Here is a 14,542-nt window from a genome sequence, read left to right on the forward strand (position 1 = left end):
GCACCAACCTGGGAATCTCACAGGTCCTGAGCTGAATAAGTACATTAGACACCATAATATCACAGGATAATTTTAAGTAACATTAGTAATTACAGTTTTCTGGAAACTCTGGCAGCATCTAATGAGGGACACAACTGTCTACAAAGGCGAAGTGAATGAAGTCAGAGCTGCCACTTACAGTTTTTAAATATGAGGCACATTTTTCAATTAACTCCACTCATTGCCCACAGGAAATTTTGATTCACATTTTTAATCTCCTATATCTAAGCAATTTATCAACAAGCATCTCCATGAAATCTTTTAGTAAAATGTGTCCTACTCAGCTCAGGCTGCCAGGACACAATCTTATAGGCTGGGTGGCTTAAACAATAGAAATTTATTTCTCACATCTCTGGAGACTGAGAGTCTGAAATCAAGGTGCCAGTAATGGTTGAGCTCTGGTAAAAGCACTCCTCCTAACTTGTGGGTGGCCACCGTCTTGCTGTGTCTTCACAGGGCAGAGAACTCTCCCCCTCCCTTCATGCTTCTGTGTCCAAATATTTACATATAGATGTTATTAACATCTCTTACAGTAGGAAAGAAAAAAAAACGCTTTTTTTTTTTTTTTTTAGTATGAAACAAACACATGGATGTGAATTCATGTCCTCTACTACTATTTTAAAAAGGTACTCAAGGTATTTTTTTTCTTATGTGTTGTTTCTCCATCTGCTATATTTACCTTGTGGGGAAATCACAATAATTTTCTCTTGAAGCAAAACATAGAGAAAGTTACCCATAAGTAGAGACATCAGTAGATTTTCACAAATCAAAGTCAACAAAGTAACCAGAACACAGATCAACTAAATAAAATAGCCACTCAGTAGCATGAGGCCCTGCACCCCCCACCCCTAGCTCCCATATTCCTTCTTAGTCCTGCTTTCTCTCAAGAGTAACTAGTATCCCAAGCCCAACACCATTAATTTGGCCTAGTTTTTAGTTTGTTCTGTTTTTTGTTTCAGGACAGGGAGGGAGAGGGAGAAAGAAAATCAACCAGGCTCCCTGCCCAACACGTGGAGCTCAATGCAGGGCTCAGCTTCATAACTCCGAGATCATGACCTGAGCCAAATCGAGTCAGAGGTTTAACTGACTGAGCCACGTAGGCACCCCTTATTTTTGTTTTTAATGAAAGGGTATATAATTTTTATCACTTGGCTTCTTTCCCTCCACACTACATCTCTAAGCCACATTAATGTTGTTCTGTGATGCAACAGTTGCTCATTCTCGGTCAAGATGGCACTGTATGAATACCTCAACAACAATTTATCCATTTCACTCTGCCCAGGCGTTTGGATCATTTTCAAGAGTGCTACTGCAAACACAATCCTACATCATTAGTTACACTTCTAAGGAGGACTGCTGGGTCATGTGGTGCACAAATACTCAGCTGTGCGGGGAGGCCAGTTTTCCAATGATTATAGCAATTTACAAAAGCATAGGAGTATTTTTCCCATGTCTTTGCTAACACTTGATACATTCTTCTTTTTTCCCATTGAATGTGTAGTATTAGAGCACTATAATTTTAATCTGCACTTTCCTAAAGACTACTGAAGTTGTGTGCCTTTGCACAGGCTTACTGCCCATTTGGTTATCCTCTTTTACTAAAAAGTGCTGAAAATGTTTGGCCCTATTTCTACTGAATTCACAACATTTTCTTATGGATTTCTAGGAGAATTTTATACTGGGTAAGGAGCCTTTGTCGGTTTGATATATTATAAATATCTCCTCCTACTCTTTTCATCCCCCACTCCCTTAAAACTGTCCTTCACCGAAATTTAAAATTTTAACATAGTCCAATTTTTTACTCTTTCTTCATAGGTATTTTTTTTGCCTCCTGTTTAAGAAATCCTTTCCAATGACATGGTCATTGAAGATACTCTGAGGTCTTCCTTTCATAGCTTTATTATTTTACCTAAAGATCCATAATCTACCCATACTGGGTTTTATGGTTAAAAGAGTTTCATACGGATAGATAGGAGACATTGAAAAGGTTGTCCTTCCCCTCACCACACATCAGCGCCACTTTTTTCATAAATCAAGTGCATGTGCCTCGGAGTCTATTTACAGACTTTCTACTCTACCCCATTCATTTATTTCTCTTTACAAAACTGCATTATCCTCATTACCACAACTTTTATAATGAATTGCTATTTGGTAGTGTCGATACTATAGCTTTATTTTTCTTTTAAAGACATACTTGTCCTTTCTTGTACTTTGAATTTTCATAAAATTATAAAATAAGCTTGCCGGTGTTTATATACACATATACTTGTGAACACAAACACACAAATCTTGCATGGATTTTTATTAAATTGCATTAAATCTATATATCAACGTATGGAGGACTGACAAACTCATAGTAGTCTTTTATAAACACAGCATTTCCCTCCATTTGCTCAAGTCTTCTTAATTTCTCTAATGAACATTTTGCAGGTTTATTTTCATTAGTTTTATGTCTAGGTATTTATCACTGGATATGATTTTTTAAAACCTTTTCATTTGTAATTGTTTTCTGCTGGTATATGGAAATACAGTTTTGGGTACATTAATAACATTTCTAGTAGTTTTACTAAATCTATTAATTGTTCTACTTTGTAGATTCTTTTAAACTTTCTACACAATCATATCACCCATGAAGAATAACTATCTCTTCCTCCATAAACTTTTGAACTTTAAAAAAGGAAAATGAGGATCTCATTGGATTCTCTCCCTCAGCCAAGAGAGAGGAATCTCCTAATGCCTGCCTGGCAGAATTTCACCACCACGACGGAAATAAATGCCAGGTAGCTCTCATTCTTTTCCTTCCAGATGCAAGTTTTCGGGATGGTGATCCTGTTTGTGCCCTGCCCTGGATGAGGATGAGGGGCTTGTGAGTTCACAGATGGCTAGACAACAAGGAGGCCATCTGGACCTGAAGGAGCAGACCACATCTCCCAAAGATTCTTGACTTCGAGCTGGATAGAGGAATGAGACAGGCTTCCCCTGAGTAGTTTCGCTTGGGGAGAACGTATATGTAACACTTGTCTGCCCCAAATTCCTCCATATTCTGTTCTTTATTGTTCACTGACCATACTTCCCTCTCATCTCTAAATGCCACTCTTCTCAGAGGCAGCTCTTTCTCTGCCCATCTCCACAAGGCAGCTCCTCCCGAAGTTCTTGTGGCAGCTTCCCTCCACTTGTATCCTTCCATCCTCCCCTGTTGGTCTTACCGGATAGCTAGCTCCAAAGATCTCATTTATAAGATTTCTAGCTTCAACTCTTTCATTGATTTCCAAACTCTACTTGCTTGAAATGTCTCCCCTGAAAGCCAACCAGAATTTCAAAAGCAATCTATCCAAAATCAAAATCGTCATTTCTCAGCAGAACTGTTCCTCTGCCTCTCTTCTGTGTTTGCTAAAAAGTGTCACTCTCACTCTCATTTGTAATGTTCAAAAAAATATTAGAGTTCTCTTTGGATTCTCTCTTCCTCTCTTTCTGTCTCATTCCCTATATCCAGTCAATAGCCAGTGACCCAACCCAAACTCAAAGGATCCCTAGAATCCTAAAGTAGGGAAGAAACAGGACTATCCTGCCAGCCATCAATGTGCTTGTCACACATCTATCACTTCTGCCTTCTCAGTGCCACAGCTATCCCTCACCAAATTCTCAACAACTATGTTATTCTAGAAGATTTCTTCAACCACTGGGCATTATGGCACGTAACAAAAGCTCTTTGTGTCTTTGCGGTCACAAAATTATAGTGATGGACTCTGGAGACTCTCACTAAATTTCTGGCATTTTTCCAACTCTGAGACTTCCTTCCTCTACTACATTGCAGTGGGGCATTATAACTAAAATTCTTCTCTTCCCTCTATTCTGCCTATAGTATACTCCCCGCAAGTCCATCTCATTTCCTATGGATCAGGACGTCCATCAGGTGTTCTAATGTTTGCTTAACTGACCTGCTGAACCACTGCAGACTCCCTCCCAGGGGAATATGAGCAACAAACATCGAAAACAAAACAAAACAAAGCAAACCTGAACTACACAAGTATGATTTTCAGCCTCTTCCCCTCCCATTTCAGAAGTCCTGCCATTTCTTAAAATTTGGGGGAGGATTTACAGGCCGAAGAAGAATCCAATTTCCAGCCTGCAGCTTCATAAGGAAGCCTCCATGGTTTTTTTCACTAATAAATTCATAATATGCTCACTTATGAACTCATGGAAAGCCTGTATTGGTAGGAATGGTGTCCTGGCCATCAAAAATATCAAGAGACCCCCTGTATCCCAGAAACAACAAAACAAAAGGTGAGGGAACTGATCTTTCTCGAAGTGGGAATGATCAGGAAATCATACAGCATAACAGAAGTGAGAAAATTCTAAAATCCTCTCTCCAAAAATTTAAACTACATCAGTTGGTCTCTCTCTTTCCCCCAGAGGTGCTCTCACCTCTGCCTCAAGCTTGGCCTCTCTCCTTCCCTCTCTCATCACTAACACGGTTTTGCTGTTTAAAACCAACCCTGCTGTATCTCCCAATGCTTACTCCCTCTTTCCCCACACCGCACTGCTCACATCTAAACCTTCAAAGGCTTGCCACATCTACCAGCCAAACTTCCCCATCTACCCAACTTCTTAAGAAGTACACTTGACCCTTGAACAACTAGGGGCTCAGGGGTCCTGGATCTCTCTCCATGTGCAGTTCAAAATTCATGTACAACTTGTGACTCCCTAAAATCTTTTTCTCAGAGCTCTCTGTAAACTGGAAGCCATACGGCGGCTAAGAGTATTAACATAAACTTTGTGTGACACATGTATTATACACTGTTTTCTTAGAATAAAGTAAACTAGAAAAAAGACGTTAAGAAAATCCTAAGAAAAAACATAGAGTATTGTACTGTATCAAAAAAAAAAAAAAAATCTGTATAAGTGGGCCCACTCAGTTCAAACTTATGCTGTTCAAGGGACAACTGCTTTTCATCTGCTCCTTTGACTATCTGGTGAATATATTTTCTACCTCATACCAATCCTTCCTGTGCCTTGTGTTTTACTTGTTCCATCTTCTCAACCTTGACCACAACCTCCTCCACCCTGAGCTGTCAGACTAAGCTGTCTTACAGTAGAAACTGATAGCTTTGTATTTTCCACATTACCAAGTATATTGTTTTATGTATGATACGGGCTCCACCAAATTTTTTTAATAGAATGTGGATTTCTGAACAGAAGTTATAAAGGCATTTCAATTTACACAAAATGTAACAGACTCGGAATTCAGTGTGATAAGTAAGTACAAGTGTATTTGTGAAAATACGTACAGCCAAAGAAGCTACGTACTGGACCTGTCTTCTTACAGTTGTTTATTCAATTTCATTCCTCACAAAATATATATTATGATATACTTACTGTGACTACTCACAGGGCTGGTAGGAGGTACACTTAATTAGTATTTGCTGAAAACTTTAAAATTCTTAAAGACATTTTGTGGCTCCAAAATACCTTATTTAATATGTTCTGTAGGAACAGAGTGGTCTAGTTGTCTGTTTACAATAAACAATGAAAGGACATAAAGAATAGAAGCATAGATAAGACATTCTGAATCCTGAAAACACTGGAAGCATTTAGTACTGAGATTTTAGAGATACTCTCATTTTAGGATGTATTTAAAAAGTCTTTTTAAAACAGAGGTGATGTCTGAGTTATGGAATATTTTTCTTGAATTATAACTTAGATGTTAGCATAGAAGTCAAATATTTTCCCCCATGAAGATCTCTGAAACCATACTGCATAAAGGAGTGGCTTCTAACTGGGTTCATTTAATGGTTATTTTAATTTTAAATATGCACACCAATGTAGGGCTCATCAAAAAAAAGAAACAAAACAAAACCAAAAAACCTCTAATTAGGTGAATCAGATGTTTTTTTTCTAGTTTAACATTATAAAATCTATAAATTACCTGGTAACGTCTAAGTACATATGTACATACCTTAACCTCTGATGTGTGTGTGTGTGTTACTTCACATGTATACTTACAAAGCTTTTATTAAAATCAGGCCAAAATATAAATAATATATTGAAGATTGAAAGAGATACATAAATATAAGGCAAAATCATTTTTATGGAATACAAAGAGCTTTCCCTTGGCCAAACTTTAACATAATCATTCAGTTCATAAATAAGTATAGAGAGATGGAGGTGCTGAAAATATAAATATCTAGTTAAAGTAGAGGTATATGAATCCATGATACCTACACTGTGGCACTTGCTGCTCAACTATAAAATTCTGAAGGTGCGGGGCGCCTGGGTGGCTCAGTGGGTTAAAGCCTCTGCCTTCAGCTCGGGTCATGGTTCCAGGGTCCTGGGATCGAGCCCCGCATTGGGCTCTCTGCTCCGCAGAGAGCCGGCTTCCTCCTCTCTCTCTGCCTGCCTCTCTGACTACTTGTGATCTTTGTCTGTCAAATAAATAAATAAAATCTTTAAAAAAATTCTGAAGGTGCATATTTTCATATTTTTTATGAAAGATAAACTGAAGCAGAATGAATCTTAAAACAATTTTTTTTCACATGTTCACCAATGATCCCACGTATCAAAGAGTTCTTTTACTTTCACGTTTCTAGGAAACATTGATCATAATATTTTAATAGCTACAGCCTATAAAAATTTAACATTAGGCTATTGCTAGAGACCTGTTAGTTCAATATGTAATTTCCAATTTTAAAGGCATAATTGTCTTATAAACACCACTAACAGAGAATGTTCTCTGATCTGAGCCTCCAACTGCACCCAACCCTCAACCTGCAACACAGGCTCCCTGCTGGTTACTGTTTCCTTCAGGTGTTCAGCCCCGGCCAACCGAAGACTGGTTTGTCATGGGAGTAGAGGGTGAAAAGCAGAAATGGAAGCCCACAGACACGTGTCCCCTTCCAGTCGTGCTCATATCACCTCCTAGCCTGCAGTCAACCTGGTCTCTTCTGTTTCCGGAGTTCTGTTAACAAAGGAATAAAGCAAGGATGCCCTAGGCCCTTTTCCTCTTACAGCCTTTATCTTTATCTGAAGAATATACTCAAAAGCTATGTTGAACCAAATTCTGTTTTCCTCAATAGACTCTTACCAAATCTCTATGTCTTCAAGATGCAATTGAAGGAGTTTAATTTTCCACAAAGTTTCACCAAGCTCTTTCCAGCCTGCGGTGCCTACTGCTACAAAGAACATTCTCTAATCCCATCACTCTCAAATGTGTGTTACACAGTGGTCTGGGTCCATAGGACAGCAGTGGGTGCCTATGGGAAAGAGAAAAATCTTTACAACTGGAATTATCAGAGTGTTAACATGTTAATGAGTAGTGTGTTTCTTCATGAAAGGGAAAAGAAAAGTAGCATTTCCCAGTCTGGCTGCCAGAATGAAATGCTCACTGCAGAAAGAATCTCTTAAGAATAGTGATCCATGAAACATTCCTTCGGAAACACTGTTTTAAGTGATTATTCTAAAACTAAATATACTGATGGGTCTGAATCCCTGCTGTTATATTTCTCTTCTATACTCAGCTGGAACATTTAATCCACAAAGGCAGATTTAGCCCTACCCTCAGGCTTCAGGCACTAAGAGGCTTCAGATGACTCAACATCAACTCATCTTGCTGCTCTTTCCTGACATTTCCAAGAGCACCAATCCTGATCTTAGGCCTCTGCCAAATTACTGAGTCCAAGACCAGTTTCAAGAATGACTTCCTGTCATGCTATCTTATTCTGAGTTCCAAAGAATAGCTTTCTTCACAACTGGACTGTGAGTTGCTTTTACCATTCCTTCCTAACTCTATGTCCTGGCCAAGAGACAAACTGAATCCAGGCTCAGGTTAGAGTCCTACCTACTATCAACCACAAACCTCATCTCCACATATTAGCTCTTCTACCTTTGCTGCATGTTATCTGGTAATTTTATCTGTACAGCTACATATTCTACATTACCTTCTCCTATTCTTTAAATATGAGGCTCTACTTGCAAATCTGGATTCTCAGTTCCAGCAATAAGGTCTGCTCCTAATTCGTATTCCCACTGCAGCGGGCCCAGTCTAGGTCCCTGACCCCAGGTAACCCTGACCAAAGCTGTCCTACACCCTTCTAATACCCAAGCCACCAAGCTCCTAGCATTAAAGAGAAAAGGTTTTTAAAACAAAAACCAGCAAACATAAGAAACAATTTCTAATTGTTTCTAAATAACAATTTTACTGGAAAATTATATTAAATATCACCATCTTAGAGATGGCCATCTACAAAATTCTGCTCAAAACCTTTTTCTATATTAAAGACAATATCCAAATCATTCTCATTTGTCTAAAACGTCACTGAAGTAACTGAAGGATAAGCATACTTTGTTTTACTGCGCTTTGCTTTATACTTCACAGATTTGCATTTTTTACAAATTGAGCATCCATGGGAACACTGTATTGGGCACACCCATCAGCACCATTTTTCCAGCAGCACTTTGCTCACTCTGTGTCTCATCACATTTTTGTCATTCTCAGCATTTCAAATTTTTTATTATGTTTGCTGTGATAACCTGTGATCAGTAATCTTTGTGCTACTACTGTAATTGTTCTGGAGGGGCCACAAACCACATCCACATAAGACGGCCAACTTAATTGACACATGCTGTCTGTGTCCTAAGTGCTCCACAGACAGGCCATTCTGCTGTGTTCCCACCTCTCCTTGGCCCTGTTTCCTGGGCCACAACAATATTGAAATCAGGCCAATAACCTCCAAGTGTTCAAGTGAAAGGAAGAGTCACACATCTTCACATTAACTTAAAAGCTAGAAATGATTCAGCCTAGCGAGGGAGGGAGGTCAAGAGCCAGGACAGGTTGAAATCTAGACCTCTTGTGCCAAACAGTTAGCCAAGCTGTGAACACAAAGGAAAAGTTCTTGAAGGAAATTAGAAGTGCTACTCCAGTGAACACACAAATAAAGTGAAACACCTAGGGGTGCCTGGGTGGCTCAGTGGGTTAAGCTTCTGCCTTCAGCTCAGGTCATGGTCCCAGGGTCCTGGGATTGAGCCCCGCATCAGGCTCTCTGCTCAGCAGGGAGCTTGCTTCCCCTTCTCTCTCTCTGCCTGCCTCTCTGCCTACTTGTGATCTCTATCAAACAAATGAATAAAATCTTAAAAAAAAAATTAAAAAAGAAAGAAAGAAAATGAAACACCTATTACTTATATGGAGAAAGTTTTAGTGGTCTGGAAAGAAGATCAAGCCAGTCACAACATTCCCTTAAGCCAAAGCCTAACCCAGACCAAATCACTAAATCTCTTTAATTCTCTACAGACTGAGATGAGGAAGCTGTAGAAAACAAGTCTGAAGCTAGCAGAGGTTGGGTCATGAGATTTAAGCAGCCATCTCTGTCACAGAGAAGTACAAGGCAAAGCAGTAAGTACTAGTATAGAAGCTGCAGCAAATCACCCAGAACACCTAGATCAGATAAATTAATGAAGGTGGTACACTGAAGAAGAGATTTCCAATGCAGACCAAACACTCTTCTATTAGAAGATTCCTTCTAGAACTTTTCTAGCTGGACAGAAAAAGTCAACTCTTCTATTAGAAGATGCCTTCTAGGACTTTTCTAGCTGTGACTGGCTTCACAGCTTCAAAGGACAGGCTGGCTCTCTTGTTAGTAGCTCATGTAGCTGGTGGCTCTAAGTTGAAGTCAGTGCTCATTTACCATCCTGAAAATCCTAGGGCCCTTCACAATTATGCTGAATCTACTCTGCCTGTGTTCTTAAAATGGAACGAAGTCTAGATGACAACATATCTGTTTAACAGCATGGTTTACTGAATATTTTAAGCCCACTGTTGAGACTTACAACTCAAGGGGAAAAAAAAGATTTCCTTCAAAATATTACTTCTTGTTGACAATGTGCTTGGTCACCCAAAAGCTCTGCGAGAAATGGATTGGATTCATATTTTCATGCCTGCTAACACAACATCTCTTCTGCAGCCCATGGATCAACTCACTAATCTTATTACTTAAGAAATACATTTTGTAAGTGATATCTGCTGTAGATAGGATCTCTGTATCATCTCGTGCATCTAAGAAAAGTAAATTGAAAACCTTCTGGAAAGGATTCACCATTCTAGATGACATTAAGAACCCTCATGATTCATAGGAAGCGGCCAAAATATCAACATTAACAGAAGATTAGAATAAGCTGATTCTAATACTCGTGAATAAATTTGAGGGGTTCAAGATTTCAGTGGAGAAATTCACTGCAGATGTGGTGGAAACAGCAAGAAAACTAGAATCAGAACTAGAGCCTGAAGATGGGACTGAACTGCTACAATCTCATGATCAAACTTTTACAGATATGGAGTTGTGTCTTAGGGATGAGCAAAGGAAGTGATTTCTCAAGATGGATTCTCCTCCAGTGAGGATGCTGTGAAGATTCTTGAAATGACAACAAAGGATTTAGAAGATTACATAAACTTTGTTGATAAAACAAAGGAGGGTGTAAGAAGACTCAGTATTTAAAGAAGTTCTTCTGTAGGTCAAGTGCTATCAATCATCATCACATGCTACTGAGAAATTTTTCATGAAAGCAAGAGTCAATTGATGTAGCAAACCATGGCCACGCCTACCTTCATCAACCACACACCATCCTGATTAGTCAGCAGCCAGCAACACTGAACCACGACCCTGCCACCAGCAAAATTATAACTCACTGAAAGCTCAGATGTTTAGCATCTTTTAGCAATAAAGAATTTTTTAGTTAAGGTATGTACATTTTTTAGACATAATGCTATTGCACACTTAATGTAGATTATAGTATAGTATAAATACAACTTATATGCACTGGGAAACCAAAGAATTTGACTCACTTTATTGCAATATCCACTTAACTGTGATTGTCTTGAACCGAACCTGCAAGATCTACAAAGTATGCCTATACAAAAAGGTGCACATATTTAATGGATACACTCTGATGAGTGAACATATGTGTATGCATATACATATCACCACCAGAGAAGTCTCAGAACTAAATTATCAGTTTGTATATGTTATAGAATAGCTTCCCAAACAACCTCTCAAAGTAGGAGAACTTTAAGATGGCTGGCATGTTTTCTCCCAATACAATCTCTAACCATTGGTTCTAAGTAATAATAATATACAACTACTTTCAAAATCCTAAACAAACACCTGAGAAAACTGCCTCACATTTAGTGATGAAATTAGGAAATGTGAGCTTAAAACTCCTTTGAATTATTTTCAAACATTTACCAGTCTACTTTAAACTCTCCACAAACTGGGACTGACTTTTGGAGTAAGACTATAGAAGAAGCACCACTTAGCACAATTTCCTCTCATGGATAAAGGTCAATCAGAAATGATTAGAAGCTATCATTTTATCTAGAATATCTTTCCCAAACTAAAACTAGCCTCCATGGGCACTTAATTTCTGAGATATGCTGAGATATGCAGCTAATGTCCACAGCCCGTGCACCTATACCCCTCGCCTAGACTTCTAACTGCCTGAAGGCTTTCTCTCAGAACCTCTGACACAAAAGGATTCATTCCCAGAAGCAATAATGCTTATATAATTGGCTACCCTTGCTTCCTTGTTTCTTTTGCCAACTTCACTCAACTCAAAAATTCCCCAGGACCTTTGATTTAAGGTAAAATAGATTCTTGCTGTCATCTAGTTCCTTCAGCGTCTCATTTATGGTGACCATATGTTCATCTGGAACTGGCTTGCCTCACAATGTCCTAATTTATGCCTATAATCCTGGCATACTTATCAATAGCATCCCCTTTCACTCTCAAAAGTGTCCTGGTTTTGGCAAAAAACTGTATTGTCACTCTGCCTGGTCCTGTTACTCTTCTAGGCTTCTCAGTTGTGCTAACCGTTGGAAAGACATTCAAGTTTATACACCTTGCTCTGCCCATCATTATAATCTTTTCTATTCATGAATGCTTACCTCAATTTCTTTATCTCTTCAATTCCTGTCCTTCCCCTGGTACCTGACAACTTAAGACACTCATATCCTGGTACAGCAGACTATACAATTATTAACTTAATTAGGAATCTCTACTTTCTGGTTTTATGTAATATGTAGAATTGATTTCTCATTAATATTTCAAAGATAGAAGAAAAATTTTTGTCAAGTTCCACACCTTTATCATAATCCAGATAATCTGACTAAAGACAGTCTGGGATGCCAATGGCAGATCAGGAGGGTAAAATGACTAAGCCAGCATTACATGGGGTCAGGGTGTAATTGTGAGGGAAGGTGAACGTCTGAGTCACAAGATCTAAGGGAGAGTGCTAAATACAAGCTCTATATGAGCAGAAGAAAAGTAGCAGTATTTATTTTTGACACTTTATAAGATATTACTAATAAAATCATCTTGTATTTATTTTAACAGTTGGCCACTGGCTAGTAAGTTCTATTTTTCTGGTACAAAGTGTAAAGAAGATTATTCACATTCAGAGCCACAAAGATGTGAAGATACTGGCACTGTGCACTTGGGAGAAAGTCTGTTTCACTAAAGCACAGGTATTACTGAAGAGAGCAGTGAGAAATATTTTTACACCAGAACACCTAATGATGTTTGACTAAGGATGCTACAGATCTACTTTTCCTGATTGCCTTTTTTAATATAATTGGGAAGATGTAATTTTTTAAACCTGTCATGTTACCAATTTAGCTTTTGATTCAAACAAACACAAAAACTCAATGTATGCCTATTGTGTCTCTTATTAAGAGGATTTTTAGGAGACAGATATCAAAATATGTTCTAACAATAATGATCAAAAAATCAATTATGCAAATAAATCTCAATGTACCTTTCCCATGCATATCATTTGAGAAACATGAAGAACCAGAAAGGTACAAGTAATTTCTATTCCTTGAAAGATGTTGGCCTGAAATATTAATACTTAGTCTTAAATTATTTGTGATTTTCTCCTTATTTCAAATGAAAGTAATATCTTACTGTTCCTTTTTTATTTAAAAATGCACAGCTTCCAAATTGCAGAAATGGCTGAAGCATTTTTCTGATACTAAGGATATCTTTTAAAAATTGGCCAGATAATACAGAAGAAATCCAGAAAGAAGGTCTGACAGAGTTGGTTGAGAGAAACAAAAAGCTTTGTGTCATATTGAAATTCTAAAAACCAAGTTCCCAAATTTAATTGGCCATTTTTAGGGAATCTTTCTATAACACACTAGCTACCAGGATTTTACCAGTACCATTTAACCAATGTAGTACATTTAACCATGTACACACATTCACACACACACAAATATACATGCCATTTCAAGCCTAACAATAAACTCTCCTCCACATTCTCACCACACACATACACACACACACACGTCCGTGCTCCCACTTCTGTCTTCTAGCAGCCAGATTCAGACAATCCTGTGAAGGCCTTGAAAGTCCTACAATAGCACAGAAAATCTACATGGCGGGAGCTGAGATCCTAGAATGACTATAAGGCACAGACTTTCCAACTGAATCCTGATGCATACAGCATTTTTTTAAATGAACTTTTATTTAGTGAAACCACTATTTAACTAGTATTTTAAATTTTGATGGTTAAGGACTCTGCATTTTAAATTTTGATAGTTAAGATTAAATCATCCATGCAAGGAGGTTGGGCTGATTTACACACCTGCCCAGAATATACTGAGGACATATTTAAGCACTCTAATAATTTGGATTATCTTTTTATTTCTACCAATTTTACAGGTTAAACTGTATTGTGCTGCAACCCTGACCTGTATTTTTCTAGTATGAGGATGACCACCTCTGCATAAATTATACTGATTTATCTTTTTATTTTTCATTTACATTTTATGTCCATTTTCTAGTGTTCCTAGTTTTTGATTTGCAAATATTCATGATATAGTAAAACAAATAACACTACACTGTACATGCAGCAAACATCTTTCCTGATTTGTCCTTTCTCATACTTTCTTTACTGTGGAAACAATTAGTGTTTATTAGTGTATTGATCAATCTTTTCTCCTGTGGCTTATATATTTTGTACCAGGCACAGAAAAGCTCCGCCCATTTATTACTTATTTTAATTTCACTCATGTGTCTACTTGTTGACTAAGACCTTTCTTGGGGGCTTGGACTTCCCCTGAGGTTGGTGGCTGAGTTCTAAAATGTAAGCATATCAAAGGAGAGAAAGTCAAGAGAGTAGGTCATACTCTCTTGGTCAAGCAATCAGAGCCCAGAGTCAAAGTAAAGAATATAGATTCCAAATTTTGATAGGAGGAGTGTATAAGAATATTGGAGACATGTTTTAAAACTCCATATCTTGAATGGCTTGAGTATAATTGGTTTGATGACAGTGTAATTTTTATATCATTCAACCAGTTTAAGTATCCAATTGGATGAATTTTGGCAAATGCTTACAAGCATATAACTACCACAACCAATACAGAAAACACTTTTATCCCTAAAAGTTTCTTTTCTGTCAGTCTCTCCCCTCCATCTCTGGCTCCAAACAACTGACCTACTTTCAATCACTCTGCTTT

The sequence above is a fragment of the Mustela lutreola genome, chromosome 14 (assembly GCF_030435805.1).
Source record: "Mustela lutreola isolate mMusLut2 chromosome 14, mMusLut2.pri, whole genome shotgun sequence".
In the NCBI taxonomy this organism is placed as follows: Eukaryota; Metazoa; Chordata; class Mammalia; order Carnivora; family Mustelidae; genus Mustela; species Mustela lutreola.